This window comes from Acipenser ruthenus, chromosome 5 (assembly GCF_902713425.1).
Source record: "Acipenser ruthenus chromosome 5, fAciRut3.2 maternal haplotype, whole genome shotgun sequence".
Taxonomy (NCBI): Eukaryota; Metazoa; Chordata; class Actinopteri; order Acipenseriformes; family Acipenseridae; genus Acipenser; species Acipenser ruthenus.
Genome location: NC_081193.1, coordinates 27,240,751 through 27,268,722, shown reverse-complemented (window position 1 = coordinate 27,268,722; position 27,972 = coordinate 27,240,751). Strand labels below are relative to the sequence as shown.

The window sequence follows — 27,972 nt, the reverse complement described above, 5'->3', positions numbered from 1 at the left end:
TAGGCAGAACAATTTTAAAACATAGTAGCACTGCAGTGCCATCAGGCTAGTCGCTGCACTTTCAGTGTCCCGAAACACTTTCCTTTAAGCCTTTTAACTTCTCACAGATACTACCATTTGGGGGTCCCCTTTGCGAGGTTGGAGGGGGCGGTCCTGTCGGCCCTTGGCAGCCCCTCCCTCCCCCCAAATGACGCACCTGTCTTCATCGAGCCTTCTCAGCCACACATCAGTACGCTATTATTATTATTATTATTATTATTATTATTATTATTATTATTATTATTATTATTATTATTGTTATTTATTTCATAGCAGACGCCCTTATCCAGGGTGACTTACAGTCATAAGCAAATACATTTCAAGTATCACAGTACAAGTAATAATACAATTAAGCTGTGAGTATGATACAGTAACTCTGTTAAGCACATGTACTGTCCTTACTCATGAGTAAATCCTTTACCAGCTTTGGAAAAACGTTACTTTACGATCACATTTGTCCATACATAATGTTTATGCTATTATATAAACCTACTGTTAAATTAAATAAATGCTGTTTGTTTTAAAAAATATTTATTTTTGGTTGTACCATTCATTTACTAAGAGTATACAAACAAGAAGTAACAAGTATCATATGACACACTTGCAGAAATTGAATTTTAAGCTGGTGTCACTAGTACATGAAAATGAAAGACCTCACAGTCCTTCTGAATGTAGAATTATCATGTGATTAGAAATTATCATGTAATTACGTGATAACTCCCCATCATGTAATTACATGATAATCATCACGTAATTACATGATATATATATGTGTATTTTTTTATGTATAGCAGCAATGCAATTCTTTAATGGTAATGGAGTAGGCATTAAAAAAAGATCCTTCTGTTTTAACTGCAATGTTACTTTGAACTGCTGTACAAAAACTTATTAAAGTATTAAAATAAAATCAAAGACAACAGCTATTCTTATTCACTTTATTGACCACAGCCAATACAACTTTGAAGATAAGCACAGAAACAGATCATATATACGAAGATAAGCACAGAAACATAACTTCTATTTTAACATTACATTCTCAGTGAACATGTTAAAACTTCAATATAAAGCTATACAGATAAATAAAATAAGGAAATGCATTAATAAGTTATAAAACAGTTCATTTAATATTATAGGCACCTTTTTGTAGCGGTTGCCTCTGATGTTGGTTCCAGTTGGATTTGTGGGTGCATTCACGGAGATAATTCTGCGCAGATTCTGCAAAGACAACAGGGCTAGCCAGAGACTGGGCATTGTTATGTTGGGGAGGTTTTTTATTGTGCACAGTTTCCTAGTAACTGAAGACATTGTATTCTGGGAGATGTAGTTGTTAGTGGAAGTTTTAGGGGAGGCAGACAAGCTGCGCAGCAAAATTGCTATGCGCATATTTACGCATTTATTAAAATTGATTGCGTATTTATGATTTTTTTAATGGGTAATAACCACAGGTATGCAGCTTATCTGGACCACTGCGTGTGCGAGTCCACACTTATGAAGTGCGTAACGTGCTAATGTTCAGAGCGATGGAAACATTCCATTGGGTAAGAGTGGTGGGTCACTGTTTGCTGCAATACCACTGTGTCTGCCGCCGGATCTACAATATCACTCCCAAAATCAATAGATGTCTGGAACACTAAACTTACTGCCTGCCCACCAGCAATTATTTAATCAAACTGTTCACAAGTTATTGTGTGCCAGAAAAGCTTTAAAACAACAAAACTGATCAAATGTACATGTTGGGTTGTCTGTGACATTCTTTATGGTGAAATCATGTAATAGTGTGTAAAATTGTTTTCAGCTATCTTGGGATCCTGCATAGAAGCAGTCATTCTTGGCAGCAATGTTAAGATATGATTCATTATTGGCTTACCATACCACTTATTGCCATATGGAACCTATTACACATTCAGCTGCAAAATGTAATGGACCATTATGAAATAGCTAATTTTCTATGCATATATAAGCAGTGGTTGATGCAATTTTGCTAATCCAAATGCACATGCTTCCTAACGACAGCTTGTTGAGAAGCTAGACAAACAGAAGATTCCTATTGAGTTTGTTATCAGACTAGGAAAAATATAAGAGGTATTCAGTATGTTTTACATGCTTTATAACTACAATAACATATCTATCTCGGCACTCCATGTCAACCAGTCTGTGGAATTGGAGGCTGTTCATCCACCTTCTTTCCAGTGTGACATGGAATGACAGCTCCATACGCTCTGCCCAGTGTGGACCCTGGCATGTTACGTTGACAGGACGAAAAGTTGGAGGCAGTCCAAACAAATTTTTGTCTGCTATGGGGCAAAGTCCTATGGTAAAGCCCTGTCTAAGCAGAGGCTGTCCAAATGGATAGGAGACACAGTCAGGACTGTGCCAACTTGCCCCCTCCAGAAAAGCTCACTGCCCATTCCACCAGTGGCATGGCAACTTCGTAGGCTATATTCCAGGGGGGATATCAAGGACATTTGCAATGCAGCGGTGTGGGCTACTCCACATACGTTTACTAGGCTCTATAAAGACTTAATGTCGTGAATCTTCAAAACCCTGGTTTTGGAACTAGTGTTAAGGGCGGCTTGTCGCTCAAACCTTACAACACAGGCATAGAGGTGAGTTTCTCCCTCAATTTCTTAGCCCTAGCTACTTGTTACTGAGGTTCTGTATGGTAACGCACACGGCAGCCTCTCAGCTTAGCCTTGTAGCATTCCATTTGTTCTGCAATATTGCCCTTGTGATCGCTCTGGCACCCCCTACCCATACGGTAATGGTTATATTTCGTACTTGAAAGGGAACATTAGGTTTTTATCATAACCCTGGTTTCCTGAAATAGAAATGTAACCAATAACCTTCAAGGCTGCTGTGTCCATGATTGATGCAGGCTTGAAGGAAAAATTACGTTGAAGTGACCACAGTGTTTTTATGTCCTCGGGAGCGGGCCATGACTGTGTCACAGGCTCGTCGAGCAGCTTTGATATATCTTATTCAGGTTTCGGGTCTTTAAGGGTCTTCTAGATAGTAACCTTTCCTTTGATGCCCAAATCTTCTCTGTCGTCAAATCCTCCTTCAGCCACCTCCGAAAACATCTCAAAGGTCCATCCCTATCTTTCCCTCCCAGATGCAGAGATACTCCTCTCGACTCATCATGCATTCATCTCCTCTAGACTCGACTACTGCAACTCTCTCTATGGTAGTCTTCTGTCACGCACCATAAACCGATTGCAGCTGGTTCAAAATGCCGCTGCTAGGATCCTTACCAGATGTAAAAAACATGATCACATTACCCCCTGTCTTGCCCAGCTGCACAGGCTACCTGTAAAGTTCAGGATTACTTTCAAAATTCTCCTGCTTGCCTACAATGCCCTTCTTCACACAGGTCCAGGGTATCTCTCCAACCTGCTGACGTGCTATGTCCCAGCACGCAAGCTGAGCTCCTCTGACTCAGGTTTGCTTGTTATACCCAAGCAAAAGTGCACCACACTCGGAGATCACTATTTTAGCTTCATGGCTCTGACTCTCTGGAACTCTCTCCCATTTAGCTCTCACAGTCACTCACTTCAAATAAACTCTCAAGACCCACTTGTTCTTGCTTGCTTTCAATGCTTTTCAAGCCTGATATCTGTTATTAGCTGTTGTCTAAATTGCTATTTCAGGTTTTTCCCTCCATCTTATTTGTATGATTCTGTATGACACACTCATCCACAATGTTTAGAATTCACATCCTAACCTTGTATTTGATGTATTATGCCTGTATTTAATGTATTTGCATAGTTTTTTACTGTGTGTATTTAATGTTCCCTGTATTTCACTATATTTAATCTATTATGCATTGTTCCTCACTATCTTTGTAAAGCACTTTGTGATGGTGGTCCACTATGAAAGGCGCTATAGAAAAGAAATATTGATTGATTGATTGAAATACCCATATGGTAATGGTTACATTTCTATTTCAGGGAAACACAGTTATGATAATAGCCTAACTTTCTCATAATTTCAGTGTTGTCTACAGAAATAGCTATAGTAAATCATGTATTAATGGTGACCACTTCTCTTATCGTCAGCCAGTCAACTTGTATGTTTATTTTCAGTGCAAGTGAATGATAGAGGCACCTGGACTAAGTAGCCTCAAGTGAGGAGTAATTCCTTTGATTATCAGTAATCAGGGTTTTGTTGTTTTTACTGCTTAAACACAACATTGAGTGGATTCATGCCAAACTGTAAATTCTGGGACCTAAAAGCTTTTTAAGAAAAAAAAAGAAATGCGCAATGAATAGATTGATTTACTGAACATGTAGAAATCATTTCAGCAACCAGTTAAATCATTGCAGTTGGTATATCTCAAGTCCAGGCCCAGATTTATGAATCAACAGTTAATTGTGGAATCATACAGTATACTGGTCCTTAGTAGTTGGCATGGAAATTAGAAACACATCTATAGAATCCTTTATGTCTAGTTTATATAGAGCATCCTGTCTAGTTTATATAGAGCATCCATGAGTGGACATTGGCAGCTTTGTGTACTTTTACTAACATTTGTTGTAGGCCAAAGAAAAGGGTATTAACTCTCAAAGGATGCTGATGATCAGACAGGTCATTCACTCTTGTTTTTTGTATTCTTTGAGAGTCTTCCTTTCTGGGAACCCAGCCTCTTCACGGTACATTTTCTGCTAATTTGACCATGCAATCCCTTACAAACAAGTCTTCAGTGAAAAGCTTTTGTTATTATCTCAGATAAATCATGAGAAGCATTTAGAACCTTGTCATCTAATACATTTTTAGATAGTTAAACAATAATTAACTACTATAAGCTTCTTTTTCAGTGGTTTGTCTTTTCCTAGCCTTTTATATAGAATGTATTTGTCTTAGTAAACATTTCTCTTTCACTTACAAAGATATTTCAACAATACAGTTTAATGCTGCTCAAATGAAAGCACGTAACAGGGAAACCAATGCTACGTTATGCAGGTTCTTCATGTCAACAATCACTGTTGCTAAGTAACCAAGGTCCCCACAGGGGCATTGAAGCATTAAAGATTTACTAGCGTAGCGAGTGGACGGCTTATAAATATACTTTGGTCTTAGTATGTCTTTCGTAGCAAATCTAATAAGCATACTGGCTTGTAAAACATTGCTTGATTATTTGGTTTATATTTAAACACAGGATAGCCACTTCTCTTTGATATCATCATGTAAGCTAGATTTAGTCAATAACTCTGAATGTTTGTTAAAGAACTCTGCTTTAGCTAGGGCTTTTATAGAAAATTGCTGAGGAGTAGTGTATAAATAACAGATTGTATTGTTTGCAAATTCACTAACCCTAGCAATGTGTCTTAGCACCTGTGCTTTTTAAGAACCACTAAAACTAAACATAATCCTTGGAAGACAATTGACTTGTGATTAATCTACAGTGGTTTATATTTGTTAATGATTTGTCTCTAATACTGTACCGGTATGTAAAGAAATGTATGTCACTATCAATGTCTAACTGTATGTGAAGAAATGTACGTCAATGTTAAACAAAGAAATTTTAGATCTCACCAACATTCTAAACAATATTTTAGACATGATATAAAGCAACAGTCTACAGGATAAATGTAGTCATGGTCATTCCAGCAAGTCAATAACGTGCACCAATTTACAGATTTATTTTGTTGGAAAATCTTATAAACAAGATTTAAAATGATACTCATGTTATTTGTCTAGGTCATCCACCACACTGAGAAAAAACAGTTACAAAATAATTTTGTTGTAGCCTTCAGACACATTCTTACCATGTGTTACACAACTCCTACGTGTGATTTAAGGTATCATCAACTACAAATTGGGAAAAAATAAACTATAATTCAATTCAAGTCAGTGTTTCTGTCTCTGCTGGGTATGAACAGTTCCAATACATGGACAGCAAGCTTGCTTCAAACTGAATTGATGTATTAGGTGCAAAATACCATGCAGGCTTCTCTGGCTGTTCTTGAGCCTGGTCAAAATTGATTGTGTGCAATAAGTGAATGACTGAAGGCTAAGATTTGTATGAAATACAGTAGACTGGGCTCTGACCTGGTGTTGTGACCAAGACCAGGGTGTAGTCTCTATCTTAATTGGACGTCCCTTTGTAACCATTGGCCAGCTGGTCACCTGGTTGACAGTTGAGCCTGTTTTGAAAGCTCTTTGTAATTAGGGTTGCCACCTTTTCCACAGACCAAACCTGGACATATTTCTCAGTCAGCCTAGCTCTATCAAAACTGCAGTATACTGTAATACAGTTTAACTCAATACCACCAGATCTTACCTGAGACAAGTAGCTGTGGTGATGAGTAACGCAGTAGTAAATCAATGCAATTTCTGAAGCGGTGATTCTGTGTTTTTATTTTTTTTTATAATAATTTTTGAGCCTGAAAAGGCCATTTGTGATAGTCAGAATTATTTTAAAGCCATTGTGTCATGGCAAATTTTGCTCCCACCCCTACATTATAAATATTAACAAACGTTATTAATAGAAGTTAAAAACTACGGCACTATTGGTTGTGTCGGTAAAAAGAGACAAAATTAGTAAATGTACTCAAATTTGGTTTGGGGTTTTCAGTGTTACTAATGGCTACCGCTAAATATGCAATGTTTATACATACACGCACGCATATATGTGGTTTGTAATGTAAAGCATTAAAATTCAAATGCTGGGGGCACAGTAGAATGTACAGATCAGTGCTAAACAGTACATTTCTAATAAGATAGTGGAAATCCTTTAAGCAACTAATGTACCGTATAACAAGATATTTTAGCTGGTATTAAATTTGCAGATTTGCTGTCTTGGTAGGTTTTGACGGTTTTTGAATTGGCATTTTTCACTTCGCACGTTCACAAAGAAAAATGTCAGTTTTGTATTTCTGCTTTTAATTTAAAAAATATTCAGATACATGTAAACTTAATGAAATGTGTCTGCTAAAACAGTATCTCATTTACAGTAACTAGTTATAGCATCTACAATGTCACTGCAGCAATTTGGAGAACAACAAAGGCCTTCAAAAATGAGTTACAATATTTATCGTTCTTATATGGCCCTTCAATTTTAAGATATCAGTAATTGGAAAGGATTAGTAACTGCAGTACACTTTAATGATAGGCATTTGCTAACTCTCAGTTTTAAAGCTTAGCTATGGTTCATTAACATAACACAGCGGAATGATCACAATATCATATAGTAATTGTAGGACAGTATTGCACGTGTGAAAACTTTAACAATAAAGCCAAAACTAAAACGCTTTAAATTTAAAACTGGTTAATAGACTAGCAAGCACTGGCAAAATCAGCTTTTTTTATACGGTGCAGAACTAATTTATTTTAACATATTGTTTAGGGACTTTGCGATACCTGCACGGTAGATTGTAGAATCTACACGTATCGACAGTAACAATCCAAAGCAAATTTGCACCATTGTTACAGATTTTCTAACAAGTCTGGCATAAACAATTTTGGCTGCTCCTTAATTAACCCCTTGTAAAAAAAATAAATAAATAAATAAATAAAACAAAACTGCCTAACCTAAAAAAGAACAGTCCTACAGGTACCACAGTAGCAGGCGTAGTTTACACAGCCTCAGAGTTTCTGATCGCATCATAAATTCCAGATTTCCTAAATCCATTGATGGAAATTTGCAGTCTGCTTTAATTTTTTTTAAGCAAATTGGTTTCTTCACTCACTGCCATTCTCATATTCACTTTGACAGCCGACACATTCTTTCCCTTGTCCAGCGCGCACATCTTTAACCTGTGCTGAATACCACCAGTCTGTCAGAGGGCGGGATCGCACATGGTATGCCACACTCTGATTGGTGGAAGTATCATTGGCAAGCCAATCCAAACCGCCAATAAAGCCAAAATAAGTTCCACTCCAAAATATCCAGTTATACGGTATGTCAAAGAAAATATTAAAGGAAGGTTGGTGTTTCTTATGCGTTTCACTTAAAACCGGACATTAGGGCATCCGGGTTTGTTAATTCCTGCCACCTGGACACAAATGCCAATTCCCGGACTGTCCGGGTCAAACCCCGGACAGGTGGCAACCCTATTTGTAATCCTCACACTTGTCACTTAAAAATAATTATCATAAAGCCAAATTAAACAATATTTTTATCATGTTAGCCCTGGCCATTTTATACCCTGTTTTCTAATTAAATATGTACAGTTTCTCTATTAAACATTTGTAATATGTACAGTTTCTCTATTAAACATTTGTAATTTTAAGATATTTCCATAAAGTAAATAACCTGTTCACTAAAGTTTAACAAGGTGTAAACAGATTTTTTTTTAATGACTTGATCATTTGCATGTAGTACACTACTATTTTTGAATGAAATGGCTGACTGCATAGAAATACCTCTAGGGTACTGAGCTTCCCAAGCATAGGAATGGCTTTTTTATATTATGCAAAATATGCTACCGTAACCTAGTATTTATATAATGGGAAGCATCTCAGGGGAGTTCAGTATATAAATTATAAAATTAACCACCTTTTAAGTAAAACACAAGACCTATACAATATAATCAATCACTATAATATCAGTTGAGAGTGAAGCTATTTATAAAACCTGGGCATTATTCTTTTTTTATATAAACTATTCAGCCTATGTTAAGATATTGCATGAGATTAAAATTTACTGTAACTATTCCTTCAACATTTTATTGAAATATGCACTAGATATGAAGGGGCTGATTTGATCAACATATACTCTCCTGGCATTTTATAGTACCAGGGAATCCACCTGGATGGTACAGTATTCATTTAGGTGCAATACTAGGTTAACTGTGTTTTGGTAGTTGATGCAATCCAGGGTGATTTCCAGTGCTGTAAAGTACTCTAAAATACAGCAGAGGTTTATCCCAGCAAAGTATAGTAGAATCTGTCATATCCGATCCTATAAGATTGGATACCCTCTATTAACTGATGGACCGCTGGCTTGTGTCATTTACACATGCTGCTACCAACTGAATGGCACTGATGGAAACTTACTACTTATTTTAGTTGGGTCTAAAACAGTAGATTCAGCTCTTAGTAGGACAGAATGGATTCAGTTGCACATAAAAAATATATATATATTTTTTCACTTTTTACATGCTGTCACTTTTCGCAACTACCCATTTTAACCATGTTAAATAAAAGAAAACACAAGATGAATCTAATTAACGTAGCGTTAAAAGGCAGAAACAAGATTTTTTCACAGACGTCCAAAGCCAGTTTGTGTTTGTGTGTGCGCTTTCTTGTTATTGTTTCTGTCTCGGGCCACACGGTGCAAAAAATAAAAATAACATTTTTTTTTTTTGATTACTTTGGCATAGAATGAGAAAGCATAGTAAGTACTGTTTTTCAAAGCTATTTTGTAAATTGCCAGATACTATTTTACTGTGCTTTGTTTTGCAATAATTTTCGTGCAGTGTACGTGCAGTGCTGTACTTTGGTGTTTTTAGGCACACTAATGTACCTGTTAATTGTTCATTTTTAATGTCCTGACATTAATAAAGCAAAAATGTAATATAACGAAATACAGTGTTTTACATAAACGATGGACCCTGGAACCTATTACATCAGCTATGACTGGTTCTACTGGGAAGTTAATATCTGCAGCAGTGTGGAGTAGTGGATAGGGCTCTGGACTCTGGACCGGAGGGTCGTGGGTTCAAATCCCGGTGGGGACACTGCTGCTGTACCCTTGAGCAAGGTACTTTACCTAGATTGCTCCAGTAAAAACCCAACTGTATAAATGGGTAATTGTATGTAAAAATAATGTGATATCTTGTAACAATTGTAAGTCACCCTGGATAAGGGCGTCAGCTAAGAAATAAATAATCTGAAACACTTACGATAATACTGTAGCTCTGGATGAAATTGCTACCGGAAAAAGAAGGCAGTCTTGACAACAGAGCACGGTTCAATAGACGTCAGGCTCTTTATTTACAGCAGCAGGTACACAGCTCACAGCTCACAGCTCACAGCACACGATTCTCCACTCTCTGAATCCACACACAATCACACACCTGATGCACCCTTTTTTATCCCCCGCTAAGACCCAGACATAGAAAACACAAAGTTGTGAGGCTTCAACCATTTGGCACCCACTGACCTTTAACTAACAACATTATCACTTTCCTCACCCAATCAGAGTCCTGTACAGCTGCATGGGGTTCACGTGAACACCACCTGGTGACCCCCATGTAGACTGCCAGATCCAGCGCCAAGTCCCAGCACCCTGTCACATGGTGCAAGCAATCAAGTCCTGCAAGTTAACAGTTCCGGAATGGAATACAGCCACAGACAAAGCTGGTCCATCTGCATCTGCCGCTACAATATAATGGCAGGGACAGTCAACACATGTATATATAAAAAAAGTTTGAATACTTCTTTAAGTAGGCTATCCTGCTACAGCCACTTATCTTTGCTAATTGAGACACTAAAACTTGTATTCTGTGTCTTTGACAGTTTCCTTCAAAAGATAAGATGTTAATCAGACACTTTGCTAAGGCTGCAATCATCATTGCTTGGTTTAGAAGCTTCTTTGCAGTAGACACATTTTTATTTTTGCAGTAGAAAAACGCAAAGGCAAAATGGCTGTGATGATGGTGATTGACAGTAAGGTCGAAGTGGATGGAAAGCTCAAGTGTGGGGCTAGGTGGGAAAGCTGAGTAGTACTGAGACTTGTTTTGTACAGGACGTTGAATACAAAGGTGTTCATATGAAATTGGCCATGTCCTTCACTTTGTTCATAGGAACACGAATATAACTTTAACCGTATACTGTAATTACAATACTTGTCAGGAACTGTATTAATACTGTAATGTACCTAAACTGCTGTAAATCACAAAACCAGTTTACCGACTCATATAATTAGTATGGTTATTATCAATCCATTACTAAAAATAACTTATTGGTCTGTAATTATTATCTGTGGAAGATAATTAAACAAGACAAAATTAAGTTGTAATAAGAAGTAAAAATGTAATGAATTGTTTATATTTCCAAAGTCAGCATTTTGCTGACCTCATGCTATACATGGGTCTTCATAAAGTGTAAGAGTGGTCCATTCTGATTTCATGCATATTTGATGTAGCCAGTTAGCATTGTTTCCAGTCTGATTGGCATGCATTGACAGCTTTATTAAAGAAATATTTCTTTATGGTACTCTGCTACAGTGAAAACAGGTGTTAAAATGCAGCAGCACATGTTGTCTTCTATATTAGTAACAAAACATCTAACATACTGCTACAGCAATTCATTTTTGGTTTGTTTATTGTGTCACTTGTGCGACACCTCTCAAAAATAAACACTGACTACTGTAGTACAAACCCTTTTTATAATTATTATTAGTTTATTTGGCAGACACCTTTATCCAAGGTGACTTACAGGTGTTACAGGCCAATACAAGGTATCAGTGCTCAAACAATATTTAAATACAGTGTAGTTCACAGTAAGTGCAAATACTCCTAGAATACTATATGAGATAACAACTTATGAGTAAGACAATTTGTATCTATGATGACATGACAGTAGTGCAATATTGCAAGGATAGTGCATCAGCTGAGCTTCCAGTAACATGGTCTAATGAACTGCTTTAGGATCTGGGTGAAGGTTTAATTGGTTCAATTTAAACCTGGTTAGAATATAGACCTCGACTTAAGAAGCTCACTTAGCCCATCTCTATTGGTCTTGGCAATGGAAATCCTTAGTTGCAATTCTTGAGGAAAAACAACAAACTTTAAATGCAATGCTGTTAGTACGGTATAAAGTAGAAACTATGTCTCCAAAGATATCTTTAGCATCTTGTGTATAACATTTTTTTTTCACATGTTTATAACAGTAACCAAGATTAACAATAATGTATTTAGTATTCAAAACAGTATTTAATAAACAGTATTTATTAAACAGAATAAACAGTAGGCTAACATTGATTAAAACAGCCTTTTAGAACTAGTTTGAACTCTGTTCATTTTCTATTTATCTTATGTTATTATGTGTGTTTTGTACAAAGCAGCATATTCTTAACTGCACTTCTAACATATCGGTAGGCATGGTAATTCTTCATAAATTGTGTACGGTAAAAACATCATACAACTGATTTATTCATGAATTTTTCTGAGAACATTATTGATGTGGTAATAGCTGAGAAACAACTGTGATTAAATGTGTTAAGAAAAAAATGATAAACTCACAGACAAGTGCCCTGTATTCTTGCATTTACTTTGAATAATAAACCTTCACTTTATTTTCTTTTAGGATTAGTTGCCAAAACAGCTTTTTTATTTACAGTGCTAGTTGAATATATTTAAATTGTTTTACTTTGTTTAGTATAGGTCCCTATTCAATCTACGAGTAATGTATGATCTAGACAAAAACAGATGGTACATTAGTTGAATTTGCAATAATTATGGTGGGTCATAAGGGTAGACCTGAAAATTTAGAAGGAATTGGCAAATATTTGGCCATGTTTCACTTCTTGGCTTGGAATACAAACAATCTGGAAGTATTTGTGGGTTCTGAGTATACCAAGCCAAGCCCCAGAGCCTTTCAACCACTTTCAAGAGTCCTTGCCTTAGTGGTTTGGAGTTGGAATATTACAACAAGAGATATATTCTTTATATAGTTGTGCTTCTTTTTGGACAAACATTACAATTGAAGGCTGGCTGATCAGTTTCATAGGGCTTGAATGTTTCGTTTTATATTTTTTGTGTATTATTTAACACCACTCATTTTTAGTTTCTATAATAAATTGCATGCAAGTTTCACTAATACATAAGAACATGTATTCGGCCCATCTTGCTCGTTTGGTTGTTAGTAGCATTGATCCCAGAATCTCGTCAAGCAGCTTCTTGAAGGATCCCAGCGTGTCAGCTTCAACAACATTATTGGGGAGTTGGTTCCAGACCCTCACAATTCTCTGTGTAAAAAAGTGCCGCCTATTTTCTGTTCTGAATGCCCCTTTATCTAATCTCCATTTGTGAACCCTGGTCCTTGTTTCTTTTTTCAGATCGAAAAAGTCCCCTGGGTCGACATTGTCACTACCTTTTAGAATTTTGAATGCTTGAATCAGATCACTGCGTAGTCGTCATTGTTCAAGACTGAATAGATTCAATTATTTTAGCCTGTCTGCATACGACATTCCTTTTAAACCCGGGATAATTCTGGTCGCTCTTCTTTGCACTCTTTCTAGAGCAGCAATATCCTTTTTGTAACGAGGTAACCAGAACTGAACACAATATTCTAGATGAGGTCTAACTAATGCATTGTAAAGTTTTAACATTACTTCCCTTGATTTAAATTCGACACTTTTCACAATATATCTGAGCATCTTGTTGGCCTTTTTTTATAGCTTCCCCACATTGTCTAGATGAAGACATTTCTGAGTCAACATAAACTCCTAGGTCTTTTTCATAGATTCCTTTTTCAATTTCAGTATCTCCCATATGATATTTATAATGCACATTTGTATTGCCTGCGTGCAGTACCTTACACTTTTCTCTATTAAATGTAATTTGCCATGTGTCTGCCCAGTTCTGAATGCTGTCTAGATCATTTTGAATGACCTTTGATGCTGCAACAGTGTTTGCCACTCCTCCTATTTTTGTGTCATCTGCAAATTTAACAAGTTTGCTTACTATACCAGAATCTAAATCTTTAATGTCGATTAGGAATAGCATAGGACCTAATACTGATCCCTGTGGTACACCACTGGTTACCTCGCTACATTTTGAGGTTTGTCCTCTAATCAGTACTTTCTGTTTTCTACATGTTAACCACTCCCTAATCCATGTGCATGCATTTCCTTGAATCCCTACTGTGTTCAGTTTGAGGATTAATCTTTTATGTGGGACTTTGTCAAAAGCTTTCTGGAAATCTAAATAAACCATGTCATATGCTTTGCAATTATCCATTGTCGATGTTGCATCCTCAAAAAAATCAAGCAGGTTAGTTAGACACGATCTCCCTTTCCTAAAACCATGCTGACTGTCTCCCAGGATACTCTTAAAAAAGTATTTGCCCCCTGTCTAATTTTCTGCATGTTTGCATATTTTTGACACTGAATGTTATCAGATCTTCAACCAAAACCTAATATTAGATAAAGGGACCCTGAGTGAACAAAGAAGTATTAAAGAAAGTTATGCAACACCCAATGCCCCTGTGTGAAAAAGTAATCGCCCCCTTAGCCCTTTGCAGTCCATTTATTAAGTGTGTGTCAGGCACGTCAGGTCCAATTTATTTTCACACGTGCAGCTAATTTTAGACGCGCTGTTTAAAAGTATTTTTTTTCCAGTCAAACGGGTTTAAAAGGCCCTGCATATCAACAAAGCACTCACTAGGCATCTCCAGCCCCGCCCCGCTATAGCTTTCACCTATGTAAGAAATAAATAATAATAATAATAATAATAATAATAATAATAATAATAATAATAATAATAATAGTCGTACATACCGATCAATCATCTCCTGATTACTCGTTTTATCACCAAACTCCTCAATAATGCGATCCAAGTCATTATTTTATTACTATAACATCTCAAAAAAGCTCTGCAAATGCCTGTGATGTTCTCTGTGCGCTGATGCAGTATCAGCCAGCTTGTTTCCTTATTTCCACCCCATTATCTGATGCCAGGGGCAAGTATGACTATTCATGAGATCCGCCCTATTTTTTTTTTTCGGCTTGTCTCGGCTCCTTTCGCTTGAATGGTTTTCTCATTTTTTTTCCGGAGAAAAAACAACTAGAAACCCGTTTTTTGCGTTTTTTTGATGATGTCGGACAGGGTCCAACAATGGACCTGATAGGAATAATTGCAATGTCGGACCAGGTCCGACATAGGACCGCAAAGGGTTAGACTCAATAACTGGTTACTCCACCTTTAGCAGCAATAACTGCAACCAAACACTTCCTGTAGTTATTGATTAGTCTCTCACGCGCCGTGGAGGAATTTTGGCCCACTCCTCCATGCGGAACTGCTTCAACTCAGTGACATTTGTGGGTTTTCGAGCATGAACTGCTCGTTTCAGGTCCTGCCCCAACATCTCAATGGGGTTTAGGTCTGGACTTTGACTAGGCCATTCCAAAACTTTAAATTTCTTGTTCTTCAACCATTCTGATGTAGACTTGCTTGTGTGTTTTGGATCATTGTCTTGCTGCATGACCCAGCTGTGCTTCAGTTTCAGCTCACAGACGGATGGCCTGACATTCTTCTGTAGAATTCTCTGATACAGAGCAGAATTCATGGTTCCTTCAATGATGGCAAGGCATCCAGGTCCTGATGCAGCAAAACATCCCCAAACCATGACACTACCACCACCATGCTTGACCGTTGGTTTGAGGTTCTTACTGTGGAATGCAGTGTTTGGTTTTCGCCAGACATAACTTTGTAACCTTTTCCAGACTGATAGGCATCAACAACTTTTTTTCCGGAGGTTTTCAGGAATTTATTTTGCTGACAACTTCACTCTGATGGTAAGGGCCAAAGTTAGTCAGTTTATATTGGACAGGGCTGGCCCAAATCACGCCTGGTTGTTAACCAAAGTACTCAAACAGCTGACCCTAATTATCCCTTTAATTGGGTTAAGTTAACTGGGGGGGGGGGGGGGGGGGCAATAACTTTTTCACACCTGAAGATTGCATGTTTGCACACCAAACAAATGAAAGAAGCACCAAACTTTGGTGTCATTTTTTTCTCTCAGACTCCCTCTATATACTACTACAACCCACAAAAAAATCTGACCAAATACAATGTGAAAAATGTGCAAAAATGCAGAAAATCAGACAGGGGGCAAATACTTTTTCACGGCACTGTCGGTAATTTTCCATTTTGAATCTTACTATAGTTTCCATAAGTTTACATATAATAGAAGTCAGGCTTATTGGTCTGTAGTTACCTGGTTTGGTTTTGTCTCCCTTTTGGTGGATCGGTATTACGTTTGCAGTTCTCCAGTCTGTTGGTACAACCCCTGTGTCAAGAGACTGTTGCATGATCTTGGTTAGTGGTTTGTAAATAACTTCTTTCATTTCTTTGAGTACTATTGGGAGGATCTCATCTGGCACAGGGGATTTGTTTATTTTAAGAGCTCCTAGTCCCTTTAACACTTCTGCCTCTTTTATGCTAAAGTTATTTAAAACTGGATAGGAACAGGTCGACATGTGGGGCATGTTGTCCGTATCCTCCTTTGTAAAAACTTGTGAAAAGTAATCATTTAATATATTTGCTATTTTTTTTTCTTCGTCTACGATTTTGCCATTTTTATCTCTTAGACATTTAACCTCCTCTTTGAATGTTCTCTTGCTGTTATAATATTGGAAAAACATTTTGGAATTGGTTTTAGCCCCCTTTGCAATGTTCATTTTTATCTCACTCTCGCTCTGTAAAGTGCCTTTTTTCGCTGAATATTTTTTAAAAATTGATCTATTAAACCATTTTGGTCATTTTGTTTTAGATTTAGATTTATCTACTTTTGGGATGTAATTGTTTTGCGCCTCTAGTACTACATTTTCTAAAAACAGCCATCCTTTTTCTGTGGATATTTTCTCTATTTTACTCCAATCTACTTCTGTTAGTCTCTTTTTCATACTGTCATAGTTTGCTTTTCTAAAATTGTAAACCTTGGCTTTAGTCATTACTTTTTGGGTTTTAAAAATCACTTCAAATGAGACCATGTTGTGGTCTGAGTTTGCCAATGGTGCTCTGACCTCTGTTTTAGTTATTCTGTCTTTGTTATTTGAAAAGACTAAATCAAGGCATGCCTCCCCTCTAGTCGGTGCCTTGACAATTTGCATTAGGAAGCAGTCATTTGTCATTTCTACCATTTCAATTTCGTCCATCTTGCTCCCCAGCCGGGTTTTCGCATCTTATATGGGGGAAGTTGAAATCCCCCAATAGTATGGCTTCTCCTTTGCTACACGCATTTCTAATGTCATTGTATAACAGATTATTTTGCTTGGTGTCAGAATTTGGCAGTCTATAGCATGCTCCTATTATTATGCCCTTTGAATTTTTGTCCATTATTCTGACCCATATTGATTCGGCGTTGTTTTCTTCGTCCAGATTTAACACCTGGGCTTCAAGACTATTTCTTATGTATAGCGCTACCCCTCCGCCTCTTCTGTCCTGCCTGTCTTTCCTATACAGTGTATACCCACTAATATTATATTTGTCTCCATTACTCTCAGACAACCAAGTTTCTGTAACACCTATCACATCGTAGTTACTTGTTAGTGCAGTAGCTTCAAGTTCTAACATTTTGTTTCTGAAACTAGCATTTAGAGAAATAAATTTAATGGCTGTCTTACCTGAGTTGTTGCCCTTGTTTTGATGTGGTCTCCCTTCTGTTTTTTTGTTTTCTCCCCCCTTCATTTCTAGTTTAAATATACAAAGGTTAACTGTGCTGAAGTGAGGATGACCACATTTAAGATTCAGCCAATGTACAGTAGAACACTGGATGCATTTTTAATCCGTAAATTGGAAGAAGTAACTGATTTGGTTTTACGCCCTATTACCACCCGCGTATCTATCACACCATGTTGTTGGTTTTTTTCAACCCACCCCAGTCACAAATCACTCTAACGAGCGTATTCTATTACATAGGTCCACAAAAATTGATGATTGGTCTGTAGCAATGTCTTTGCATACCACCCACTTCTGAAAGCTGTTTTCTTTATGTAGAAAGAGAGTAGTGGATGATTGACACTATATAAAATATATTGCCGAAACCCAAGGTATATCGGTTTAAAAAAAGAAAAAATAATAATTTTTAAATAGATCTTCGGGTGTGTTTTTTCAGTTATTATCCGTTAAAACGAAAACTTCACACCCTATATATATATATATATATATATTGGTATCTTGGGTGCTAAATCATTGGATTAAGAAACTCCAAAGCCTGTCCTGAGCCTTAGCTCAAAGCATGTTGACCTTTTGTGGAGATATGAGGAATTAGAAATCAAAGATCCAAGACTAAACCCCAATTTAGCCCCTGTATTTACTATATGACACTGGCGGATAAGTGTAGTAACTTCCATCAGAGCCTCACCAATGTGAAATCTCAGTTCGCCGTGTAAACGACTCTGTTGAAAAGAAGAACAGAAAGATGTTTCAGTTGGAACGAATGAATTGAAAATGGTTCAGTTCTTTGAAACCCCATTCCTTGGTACTGATTACTCTTGCTATTTACTTCTTTTAACTTTTCACACTATCCTTTTGTTCTCAAGTATGATATCATCAGTGTGAAAATGTTTTGAATTGAAATCCCTCTTTAGCAACAAATTGTTACCAAACAGGCAGAGTAAGATGAGAAGATCATTTTTCAATATGCTTTAACATATTGTCCACTGACAGTAAAGAAAAAACAGGGTGGGAAAACATATGCTTTAACATATTGTCCACTGACAGTAAAGAAAAAGCAGGGTGTGAATTCTTATTGTTCTAACATAGCAAATATAACATTTAACATTTAGGGCAGCAGTGTGGAGTAGTGGTTAGGGCACTGGACTCTTGACCGGAGGGTTGTGGGTTCAATCCCCAGTGGGGGACACTGCTGTTGTACCCTTGAGCAAGGTACTTTACCTAGATTGCTCCAGTAAAAACCCAACTGTATAAATGGGTAATTGTATGTACAAATAATGTGATAACTGTATAATGTGAAATAATGTATAATGTGATATCTTGTAACAATTGTAAGTTGCCCTGGATAAGGGTGTCTGCTAAGAAATGAATAATAATAACATTTTAATTAAAAAAATAAAACACATTTGTCTACTTTTATTACAAAAGGTGGTGAGTTTTTAAACACAACCAAAAAGTATAAATTCTCATCTGATTTTCAAAAATTATTTTTAAAAAAATGCAGTTGAAATACTCAGTTATTTAGAAAACTACTTGCTTCGTTCAGACCTTCTCTGAAATTCTTTAATGGTTTGAAATATGGCACTGACAGAGGTTGTTCAAAGTACAGTAGTAAATTATGAATGTAAATGATGAGCATTCTAAAACAGGCTTATGCTAAAAGCCTGATGAAACAGATCCAAAAAACAGCATGATGAAAGTATACAGAGTGCAAATGGACTTCTATAGTGTTTTGCTAATGTGAGAGCACCATCTAGATGGTTTCTAGTGGTACTGCAAGGTATTATTACTAAAAAAATGAAAAAAAAACACCCCAAAGATGATATACAGAATAAGTGTAAGAAATCATTTGTCTAATCTTTTAGGGAACCAGTCCCTTTTTAAAAAAAAAATGATTTCTGTTTTTTTTTTATTAAAATACCTCTGTACAGTATGTCATCTACTAAAATAATATATGTACAGTTGTCATTTACTTAATTAATCTTCCAGCCATCTTAAATATATGTTATACTATCCCCACCAAAAAAGCTTTGTTTAATAAACAGTCTGAAAATTATGCAAAGCAAGCTGAAATGCTAGCTGTAGAGTTAAAAGAGAACACATTTTTCTTGTTTCTACCAAGTGCTATTCTGAATCCATTATACACATTATATAGCTTCTACAGTGCTATTTAGCTGATAGCATGTCCCATGCTAGTAATAGCAGCTGACTCTGTAATCTAAATGAATTAGGCAGAGATGGTTTCACTGCATTATCTTTCTATTCAATAACTGCGTGGGATTGCTGTGGTTGTAACAAAGACTGAACCAATTGAACCATTTTGGATCTCAGCAAATGGTGTCTTCAAACACATACGTTGCAGTACTATTGGAAGCGAAATAGATGGTGCTTTTCCTGTAAATAAGAAAAATGTGCGACAGACTGTGCCAGGAGTGATGTACAAAATGAACAAGCAAAAAACAGAAATTGAGAATGACCACTACGAGAATATGAATAAAACAAAAAAACCAAAGAGAAATTGTTAACCAGGCAGTAATGACCAGTAATTACTCATTTTTATAAGATGTTTTTACATTTTGTATTATATAATTGCATTGCCCTAACCTTGACCTTATGAACAATTACTACTTTGAAACATAGGAAATTACATACAATTATCTTATTAATTATCCAGTAATCCCATTTCATATAAAACGTGACTGAAAAGCAATTTGCAACTGTCCAGATTGTATTACACTTTTTAACCCTTTTTCGTTTTCTTCTTTTTTTTTTTTAGAAAACTAAATACAACATATTATTAAGAGTTTTATATGAGGTAGAGACTGTGCTTGTTAGAATTAGGTATTCAAATAAATACCACTTTACAGATTGGTGTGCAAGGAAATAGAAGTTGAACTGAAAAAAGTAAATCAGTCATATATGAGTATAATAATCTCATAAACTGGAAAGATTCTCCATTTTGATATAATGACAAAAAGGTATATAAAGTACTCTAGAAAATGGAGCATGAAATTGGTTATTGCTCATTAGACTGCTCTATCAAACTTGCCATTACTGGAAGTGTGTAGCAAATGCATAATCCAGTAAACCATCCACTGATTTTCTACCAAGTCACTCAGTCAAATGTGGTGGCCTAATTTATTTTATAGACAGAAGTTATGTAGTGTGAACAAACTTCCTGGGTGCCTGTGATACAATGATTTTAAATTGTATTGAGTATGTTTTACTATCTTTTTTTTTTACAGATTTTTATTTCTATTATACATATTTTGCTGCTTTTATTTATTTATTTATTTATTTATTGCATTTATATAGCGCTTTGCATACAAAAGTATCGCAAAGCACTGTACAGTACATAGCAGAAAAAAAGAACAAACCACAATACATTTGTATAGCATGTCACACGGGGTCAGTAACTCATACAAATAATTAGGCGCTAATCCATTCAGGGCCTTGTAAGTTAACAGCAAAATCTTAAAATCAATTCTATACTGCACTGGGAGCCAGTGTAAAGAGGCCAGAGCAGGGTAATATATTCATTTTTCCTAGTTTTAGTCAGAATTCTAGTGGCGGTATTCTGAACAAGCTGCAAGCAGGATACCACATGTTTTAGGACATCAGAAAAAAGTGCATTACAGTAATCAATTCTAGATGAAACAAAGGCATGTATTAGTCTCTCGGTATCAGATATACTGAAATAATTGGTCTAAGTTTGGCTACATTTCTCAATTGGTAAAAAGATACTTTAGTAACTTCCCTAATATGAGTTTCGAATGAGGGATCAGGATCAAAGATGACCCCCAAACTCTTAATTTCTAGTTTTAGATTTGATGGATCAAACAAAGGCATGCATTAACTTTTCAGAGTCAGGTACAGAGAGAATGGGTCTAAGTTTGGCTATATTCCTCAAATGATAAAAATAAACTTCAGTCATTTTTTTTAAATATGAGACGCGAATGATAAATTTGGATCAAAAGTGACCCCAAAATCCTCATTTCTAGTTTTAGATTTGATGAAAAACTGCTGAACCCTGACTCATGTAACTCAATGCTTTTTATTTGGTTCTGACTGCCCAAAAACATAACCTTTGTTTTGTCTGGATTCAACATAAAAAAATGGAGACATCCAACACTTTATATCAGCAAGGCATGCAGCTAATAGCGGCCCAGAAGAGGGGTTGCCTGGATTTACAGACAAGTACAGTTGTGTATCATCAGCATAACAATGGAAGCTAACTCCATGTCTGCGAATAATGTTGCCTAATGGTAACATATATAAAGAAAATAGCAAGGGGCCTAAAATAGAACCCTGAGGAACACTGCAGATAACTTCAGATAATACCAATGTATTCTCCCCAATGGAGACATACTGGAATCTGTTGGAAAGATATGACCTAAACCATAATAGAACACCACCTGAGAGAGCTACCAAGCTTCCAAGATGATTCAATAAAATTAAGTGGTCAACAGTATAATGAAAACAGCATGGGACCTAGAATGGAGCCCTGTGGAACACCACAGACAACTTCCGATAATGGCGATTTTACCTCCCCAATAGAGACGAACTGAAACCTATCAGAAAGATAAGATTTGAACCAGGTTAGGACAAGGCCAGACAGTCCTACTGTGATTTCAAGATGATTCAGTAGGATGGAATGGTCTACAGTATCAAATGTAGCATTTAGATCAAGAAGAATTGATACTGATGGAAAGTCAGAGTCAGAGCTTATCAGCAGATCGTTCACAACTCTGACAAGGGCCGTCTCAGTGTTATGTGCAGCACGAAAACCTGACTGAAGCTTCTTGAATATACCATTAAGAGTTAGAAATTTTTTTAATTGAATTGCAACAACTCTCTCTAGAACCTTATCTAAGAATGGTAGGTTGGAGATTCGCCTATAGTTATTGAGGACTTTAGGTTCCAAATTGTGTTTCTTAAGCATAGACTTTACCACAGCTACCTTAAGTGCTGAGGGAACTATACCGGAGGAAAGTGAACCATTTATAATTTTTAAAATGTGGGTATTAATAACACCAAGAACATATTTTAATTGTTTTGTAGGAATAGGATAGAGAGAGCATGTAGTAGCTCTCATATGTTGAACTAGCTCTGTCAGTTCCTGTAAGGTAATCAAAGAAAAAAAAAACAATAGTAGCCTTAATAGGTGTAGTTGGTAAAATTGTGCTAGAGTCCTCCTTAATAGAAGGTGTCTGTGGAATCTCATTTCTGATGTCTAGTATTTTATTTTTAAAGAAATGTGAGAAGTCATTGCAGCTGTGAGAGGAGCCAACGTCAAGGGTAGGACTATTGGGGGAAGGATTAATTAATTTATCTAGGGTAGAAAAATAAATCTAGGATTATTTTTATTTGTTTAAATTAAATTAGAATAATATGATGATTTATTAGACTTCCCAAAACATTTGTCCCCGCCTCTTTGTTGTGGGGGAATGGAGATTACTCATTTATTTCTTTTCATCGTTCTTAAAAACTTCTTACCACCCTCTGAGTGCAGCATCAAACAGAAAAAATCTATGCATAGTAAATGGAGGTATTTTGAAGGGGGGGTTCACTTTGCTTTTATTTTTGTACACAGATGCATGCACATCACATGCATTATTAAAAGGAGGTTGGCTAACCTGTCAGATTCCAGTCCTGGCCTCAGGGTAATTAATAATCACAGCAGGAAAAAAGAAACAAAGAAATGATAAAAAAAAAAAAAAAAGATTACAAAAAAAATGAATGGTTGGTTTTAAAAACTTCTTATTGTATCAGAAGTGTCCTTGAGGAAGTGAGGATCAGGGCAGCCAGACACCAAGGCAAGGTGGCAAACTGTGATGGCCTCCCGAGGAAGGTGTCATAGATGAGGTCACAGAGGGAAGGATGGAGGAGCAAGTAACAAGGCTAAATAGGAGATTTTTGAACTTGGGTTAAACAGGGGCTCCTATTTGATTTAAGGGTCATTTGCACTACCTCCTGACTGCACCAAGGCTACTGCACTGTTGTACTGAGGTTAAAGAATCATTGGATCTCTGCTCCCCCAATCCCTCCTCAATATGTATATATTGCACAGTAATTTAGTTAGGCACAACAGGGAGTGGGCTACCAAGAGATAAATGTACGAGAAAGAAGCAAGTAAAATGGAAATACAGTAATACAGTAATACAAGTAGCTGGCTCTTTCCTTATTTGCTTACTATTGCAATGAATATTTTTATTTTGTGTTTATTTATTAACATGTTTGTTAGTCCCCAAGCATAATCTTATAATCTTGCTTTATTTTTCTCAATGAAGAAAAGAATTACACTGGACAATCAAACATATGAACATTTGTAATGCACTGAGTAAGAAAGATAAGTATTTCAAGCAAGCTCACAAAGCACTAGAAGATTACCACCACTGTCTACAGCGTAAAAATAAATGTAAAGTGACTATGAAAGCCACCAGCAGAGTTAGTAACCTAGACCTCCATTTAGTTCCAACTCTCTTTCAAGTGCGGAAGTACAGTGCGTAGCAACAAAGAGCAACTCATTAAAAGTTACATGTGTGACATGCTTGCAGGCAGACGGGCATGCATGAAAATGCTGTACGCTTGATTTAAATTCAAAGTCCTCTAAGTATAGACTCTTTTCATGCTAGGTTAGGCATCTGACATGACATCTTTTTCTTTAAATACAATTCTGCTCAGAAATGGTCTGTGGTTAATGATGATAATCATTCAAGTCTACCCTCGAACTAAATGTCAGGCTAAAGACCTTTGAAGCTTATATAATCAGCAATGTTTATTTCAAGCCTTTATTTAAAACCTCACATTTCCATGGAAAAGTGGGAAGGAAGACATCTTGGTAATAGTTTTGGACGCTGACTGAAAGGTTACGAAAGCCAGACTGGCTTAGTAAATCAAGGTGGATAATACCAGGTTTGGAGGTACAGTACCTACAGGTATCAGTAGGAAAAAAAACTGAGGCTGAAACATCAAGCAGTGGTGTTCCATAACAACACAACAAATGTATTTTTGTTTTATTTATTAGCTGATCCTTGGGGTCGGCCAAGCATAAACAGCTGTATCACTCCTGAGCTTGCATTTTTAAAATGTGGTTTTTCTTATGTTCTGTACAAAATGGCAGACATATATGTGTTTTTTTTTTTTTTTTTTACCCTTTCAGTATCACCATCCAGATGGTTAACCATCTGGGGTGTGAAACCAGCTAGACCTGCCATAAGTGCAAACTTCTGTACATTTATTTATTTACTTTTTTCCTTCAGTATATGTCTGTTAAACACAATTACTTATGGCTGATTTCACAAACTTTTATCTTGGACTATCTAATGTTATCTTAGGTAAAGTTTTACTGTTGACAGGCACAGTCCAGAACAACTATTATTTTATATTTGGATATCGTAGTTTACAGTAAGCAGTAGCTGGCCTACTTGTGACTGCACTGACAATAGGCCTTTTTTGGGAGAATCTTCGGCTAATTAAGCAAAGTGGTGGTTCTGGCAGGGAACTCACTTTAACCTTAGGTCAAATCACGTAAACATCAATGTATTTTAGGAGCTTCCAATACCTGATCAGATTATCAGTCGAATAGCTAGTATCTTATTTGTCTTTCGATAAACAATACGTCAAGGAAAGGATTCATATCTTACCTCAATCCATTACGTCCCCTCTGTGTTCCAGACTTCGCCTCCTGCTCCCCAGCCTCCACCTGCTTTTTGGATTCGTCTAATGGGGGAGGGCAGCCATCCTGCCCCCTGCCCATGGCTTCCCTATGCTCAGCCTCTCCACTTATCTGCAAGCTAATTTATGGGCAGGGGTACCTCGAAAGGAGAGGTCAAAGGCCAAAGAAAGTAGTATAAAATATGTATATTGTAGTAGTGTTGTCTACTCTATGTTTTAATAAATAATCTATTGCATGCTAGGTCATAGAAGTCACTGCCTGAATGTAAGTGGGATGCAGGGACTGTGCCTCTAGACTGAACACTTTTTAGCAGTTGCTTAGCAGTTATTTATATTCGGTTCGTATAGCACCTTGGAATGTCAGAACGCTGAAGCCATCATATATTGTATTATCACATTAACGGCTTATTATGGACATTATTCTCAAGCAAGGCTTTTATTGTCAAACTAATGTTAAAATGTAGCCGAATGCTGCTTGACTCATGGCATCATTCAGTTCTAGTTGGAAGCAAAAAAGTATATTGTTTTGAAACTTGTTTCTACAGGTACCACGATGACCCAAGATACTGTATGAGACATCCTTATGTTTCCATGTTTTTAGGACCTGGATAGATATAAACACAAACACTTCAATTCCTGAAACTAGTATGCTTTGTCAACTTGAGTGGTCAAAGCTTTGTAATGATATATCATTTTTATATTTTGTTATTCAGCACAAGATCATGAATCCCCTCACTGTATTTAATGATCAAAGTAATATTAACATTTAAATACATTTTAAATATATAATTAAGTATTTAAAGAATAAGTTGTTACTATTCAAATACTGTTCTAGTTTGTTTTATAAAACTGCATTTGGAACTTGATATGCAGTAAAACCTGTCAAGCCCAGCCCCTCTATAACCCGCCCCTCTATATTCTGTATAATTCTGCATGATTTTTGTGTCCTGACCAAATGCCTACTGAAATGAACGGTGCGTTACTCTCTATAATCCGGAACCTGTCTATTCTGTCTATTCGGCATGATTTTTAAGTCTCTTCTGCCTAAAATCAATTCACTAAATCTGACTGTGCAATCCAGGTTAATTGAAATTGTGAATTGTGCTGTTGTTGAATAGCAAATAAATGTATAAAAGCCCACACAGCAAACTATCTCTTGAAAGAAAATGTGCACATATCAAAAAATCGGAACCTTTACCAAAACCAGCACAAAAAGTGAAACATTCTAAATCGCAAGGCAAACCGTTTCAGACGTTCTGAAAAGAAAAGATGCCTACTTAAAAGCAGACAGAGAAAACTTGAATGTCAGCAGAAATCACCTGAATCCCAAATGCAAGCACAGTACAAACAAGTGAACATCTTTTTGTGGAAATGGTTTAAAAACGGCTTGCGATAATAACATATACAGATTTTATTGAGGGTGTTGTGTTTAAAGTTTGCTGAGCCAGTATTGTGTTTCTTACACTGTAATAAAGTTGTTTTTTAAAGCGTTCAAATAGTTTCATCATTTTACCTTTTTTAGGTACAGTATTAGATTTTTTACATTTCTGTAATCCAGCACACTCTCTAATCCGACACAATTTTCTGGTCCCAAGCAACACTGGATTTTACAGGTTTTACTGTATGTAAAATGTATTTTTAGAAATGTAAAACTAAAAAGTGACATTATTTTTCTGCAGCATTTGACCAAAAAGATGCAAGTTATTATACCAATATAACATAAACTCATCTAGTTGCCTCCTAATTGACAATGCGTTGGCTCATTTTGTTTTTGTGTTCAGTTTATGCAGCCTTATCCTTACAAGTCAAACAAAATAGCAGCCTAATTTCATATCACACCATAGAACAGAATACATTTGTCAAATAGAAGATCTTCTTTTGACATACCGGCAATTACCACAATAGCTTATAATTTCCAACTGAACCAGTCTCTCCTGTATTTACCAGCTAATTGCTAAAACCATGAATTTGTCAGAGACAGTGGATCAATAGGTTTGCAGAGCATGCCTTTTTATTATTTTAAGCCATCTTGCTGATTCCAGAAGAGTTTCTGTATTATTTATTTATTTAAAGCAGTGTGGGTTTATTTGCATGTTTTGCTATGTTTTTACTCCGTTTCTGCATTAAATATAAAGTGGTGCTCTATATCATGTATATTTTCATACTATATAACGTATTACCTTTTTAATATCCAATTACGTATCTTGTGTATTATTCCCTCTTACAGTCAGAGAACTGATTGGTTTATATCACATTTCATTACTGCTCTGATGAGAAAGTTTTATTGGAGGCTTCACAGGAAGAATGCAAAGCCTGTTACTTGAGCTGCTGTAAAAGTGTGTGCACCTTTACCCCCCAGTGTTGTGAGTCAATATGCTGTAGATTGTTCCCATTTCTTAATGGGTCTTCCTACACACGTAATGGGCTGTGAAGAAAGTGGAAATGACTGCAGAATTTGCAGTATAGTACGGGCTTTGAAATCATAAAAAATTATGATAAAATTAGTATGGATAAAACTGGACCAATGTAATGTGTTCAAGATGAACTCAAGACATAAAAACTGAAACCTTTGATATGGCCATCTGGCCAAGGTCTGACCATGTTTTGAATCTATTGGTCTGGGTAAATAAAAAATTAAAATGATAATTATCTGTAGTCACAATACAGGGGAAGAAAAGTACACACGAAAAATTATTTCTAGCAGCTACTTTCTCTTTACTAGACCAAACAGCTCTGGTAAGAGGTTTTCCTGTCTTGCCCTGAAGCCAGTTATAACAGTTTTCTATCAGAGTAGCAATTTAACATGCAAAATTGCAATTGAAAGTGGCAGAAATTTTTCAGGGAATGATGCAAAAGACACATAGTAGGATATTAAACAGATAAGAAATATTATGAAAAATGGTGACATTTT

The 27,972-nt window shown here is 36.4% G+C and overlaps 1 protein-coding gene across 3 annotated transcripts in view; it reads left to right on the top strand.

The window, feature by feature from the left end:
• The window catches only part of LOC117402972 (adhesion G protein-coupled receptor B3-like), a 212,880-nt gene that overhangs the window by 56,975 nt on the left and 127,933 nt on the right, over positions 1–27,972 (top strand). The gene's annotated exons all lie outside the window — the stretch shown is intronic.